Genomic DNA, 3991 nt, shown 5'->3' on the forward strand with positions numbered 1-3991 from the left:
TTTGTGTTTTTCTTGTTCTCTTTTTTTTTTTTCTCCTTCCTCAGGCCTTGAAAGGTGGTCCTTCTAAAACCTGGCCCTTTATCATAGGGAGCAGTTAGTGCCTTCAGTTATTGGAACTTAAAGGCTGTGTATTTTCTATGAGTTTTCTGGGGACTGTGCTGCCTTCAGGAGAGGTTTATTTTAGTTTCCTATCAGAAACCAAAAGTAAGTTCAATGATATTTTAAAGGAGAAACAAATGCAGAGTCAGCCATGAGCTTTGTGTTCACTGCCAAGGACAAAACGGAGTGGGAAAGAAAAGTGAATGGTTCAGAGGTGGTTTAGGAATGCTGGTGTCTATCTGACGCTGACCTTGCAGCAATCATGCCAGAGCAGCTAACAAGAAGGCATCGCCCCGCGGGGCTCCTGCGGCCCCGGGATTGCCCGGGGAGCCGGCGAGCGGCCGCCAGGGGGCGCGCTGCCGCCGCGGCCTCAGGGCAGCGGCTCCACCCGGCGCTAGTGGCGGAGGGGCGTGAGGTGGCAGCTGGGCACTGGCTGTGCTGTAGTAAACGGCTCCTAAAGCCCAGCCAGCGGCGGGGAAGTGCTGTTGTGGGATGCTGGACGGTCCCAAATGGTCGCGGCCTGATTGCCCCTCAGGAAAACGCCTATCCCGGCGGGCGGGAGCGGGGGGAGAAATGCACCCCCACCCCACCCCCCCCCTTCACGGCGAGGCCTTGCCCTCACTCGCGGCGAGGCCTCCTGAGGCCGCCGGCGTGCAGGTGAATAAAAGAATAGATCCTTACCTACTTTTATACAAGTAGGCCTTCTCCCTTGGATTGGGAAGAGGGATTGTCTTGGACTGAAAGCTGGGAAAAGAACACAGCTCCTGGTATCTCACTGCTGCTGCTCCGTCTAAAAACTCCCACAGCTGTGCCACCTGGGGGCACCTGCTCCGTGTCACTGGCCAAGAGGATCCTGTGACCATTTTGGTTACTGAGAGGGGAAAGCATGGTACTCAGAGAGCACATAAAGAAAGGCCCCCAGCTGAGCCCTTGCTGTTGGGCTCTGGCTGCTGCAGCCCAGTCAAGTCTCTACTCACTTGTACTCTTGTAATGGTGATTTGTTCTCTTACCTCTGATCCTGCCAGCTTCCTGTCAGCTTCTTTCACTGTATTTTCCAAAGCCAGACTCCATCTCCTTTTCCTGTTCAGTCTGATGTGCAATCACCCAGCCATGGTGTAAAGTCACAGAGAGGACAAAGATCTTGATTCACCCTCAGGAGACACATCCTTCACCCCACAGCTTTGACCTGTCTGAGAACTTGTCAGTCAGGATTAATTATCAGCATGTCTTGATTTTATGTTGGAAATTAACCTTGAGTTACTAACTGGTTTCTATTTCAAACAGTTCTTTCAATTTGGATGAACCTGCCACTGTGTGTCATGATCCCATCAGGTGACAGTTAAAAAGGAGCAGACACGCATCTTAAATACTGAAGAGCTGACCTGATAGCAGAGTTCCCTCTTGAGACAACCACCCTAGAAAAGGAGTAATGGAGGATTTAATTATTTCCCCAGCTATAGCCAAAAAGAATCAGCTGCAACTACTAACACCTACTGTGGCAGGTGGAAGGACTAGAGTCTACTTTTTCTGTGCTGACTTGAAAAAGCTCTAACATGGGGAACAGGAGGATGATGTTTAAAGACAGGTTAATAATCAGAGAAGAGACTGGACCTTATTTTTTCCCACTGTTCCTTCACTTCAGGAGGGTAAGTATCCATGAACCAGGGAGAAGCTAAAAGGCAGCACACATGGTTTAATTCATATTGATCCTAAAAGGTGAACTTGTCCCATGCAGAGTATCATGGATACTGAAACAGCCCTATGCCACTGTTACCTTTTGGACCCAGTTGATCCCCCAGTCTCTGTGGTGTTTTTTTTAATCTGAAGGGGTTAATGTGACTGGTGTGATCCAGTCCCAATTTGTATGTGCTATCTAACTGCTTGCTAGGGTTGTGTTTGGGTGCAGTGGCTTTGGTCACTCATCCAAAGTACTGTGTTTTGTCTCAGCAGTTGTCTCCCAAGGCTGGCTGAGCTCTGGTATAGTAATCAGGCTGGGTAGGTTGCTCCAGTTAGTTCCAGTTGTGAGTTGGGCAGTTTTGTAAAAGCACTTTGGGGCTACTTTGGTTGGGAACAGGACCCTTGATCGAACTGTTTCAATTTGCTACAGGAGGCTTAGCTAACAGATGTGAGCTGGGTCCCTGCTCAGAGGGCTTGCATATTCATGAGCTGACCTTTTTAAGCCACTTGCAGTGCAGGAAGGACAGATATCTCCAGTTTGGTGGCAGTGTTAGCAAAAGGTTGCCTATGTGACTGAATGTGAAAGTGGATTGGGGGTTATTATCTCAGGTCCTTTCTGTCTAAGTTTCTCCTGAAGCCCTTCTGTGCTCCATCTGCATATGGTCCACAGTGGCCCACAGGTCCCTTGTTTCTTGAGCAATTACTGTTTTCCATGCTAAAGTCACCAGGGTAGGCAGTGGGGAGGAATGACAGTCTAAATTAAGAGGCTCACACAGGCTGGGAAGATGATAATTTGTCTGCAAAAACCCTCCTCATTAGAATACTGTTAATTTCCTTTCTGTGACAATTATAGCACAGCACTAGCTCATATGTACAATGTGCAGACATACTTCCCTGAAAAAAAATAATTCCCAAATCCTGTCATTACCACTAGTGAGAAGAGTTCCTTAGAGGAGAAAAAGGAACTTGTAATTTTGCAGCAGGTTTCCAGTTCAGTGGGAGTTTGGTGTTAAGGGTTTGGGGGTTCTCCCTGTGGTTTCTTGTGCTTGTGTTAGACTTCACAGTTAGCTTTTTCCCACTGGCATCTGGAACCAGAGGCAATACAGAGCTCTCAACATGGCAATCCCCAGCTGTGTGGAACCTGTTACCCCCAAAATTCAGCTCATTTATTGTCTCTTTACTTTAAAAACTTGCCTCTCTCCTCTCTACAGACATCTTCAAATGTTTGCTGTTTCTTTCTGTTGGCATAGCATATTTTTGCTTACCCATCTGTTTGGAAGTTTTTATGAGGTTTAGTTTTTTAATCAAAACAAGATTGTTGTTGGAATAGCTGTTTAGTGCCTGGAATATTTTGGCAGGGGTGGTGCTGTACGAGCAAAGTGGGTGAGTGCTTCTCAAAAGCACTGCATATGGTAGCCTGGTTTCAGGCTTTGGAAGAGCAAGCTGGACATGCTCTAGAGAAGTGAGATGCAGATGTGCTGAAGAAATCCCCTTTAACCTTAGAGAAGGTCTGCTCTGTTTAATTGATGACAGATTTGGTCATGAGGAGGAGAGAAACTGCCTTGTTCATCAGTGGCAGTGGAGACCCCTGAAGGGTTTTTCCTCTGTTGTCATTTTCCTACCTGAATCCTTGGTATAAAAGTTTTGCTCTTCAGGTGCAAAGGCCCTGGCTTTACTTCCTGCACTTGCTTTAGAAGTTTAGGCAAAATCTCCAAAGCATGGGAAGGGACATTTATTTAACAAATCTCTTTTGGCTTGTACTGTGACCTACCAGGCTCAGAATCTCCAACAGAGAGAAATGTTTTACCTTAGCACTTCCTGAAGGTAAGATTCCTTCCTAGTGTTTGTTGAGGAGGGGCCAGCTGTACAGCACTACAGGATAAGGTTTTGTTTGCTCCCCATATAGCATTTGCAGGACTGAGTTCTGATGTTCTTTCCAAGGAATCAGATGAGATGAGAGAGATCTTTCCCTTCACCTAACCTTGCTCACCTGTGTGGAGTGATACTTCAGCCTTTAGCCTTGGCCTTAAGTGAGTGCCAGTCATGCAGGATGCTGAGATGTGGAGACCTGATGGCTGTAGCTCATGTGGGCATATGAAAAGAGATAGGCACCATTCCCCTTTTCCTGCAGAACTAAGAAACTAGGACCCAGTAGCTCAGAGCATGAGTCTGTGTGGTTTTCCATCACTGTGGGACAAATTGGAAAGAGAGGCTT

This window comes from Melanerpes formicivorus, unplaced genomic scaffold (genome assembly GCF_026170545.1).
Source record: "Melanerpes formicivorus ecotype bairdi unplaced genomic scaffold, bMelFor1.0.p_v2 SCAF_21, whole genome shotgun sequence".
NCBI lineage: Eukaryota > Metazoa > Chordata > Aves > Piciformes > Picidae > Melanerpes > Melanerpes formicivorus.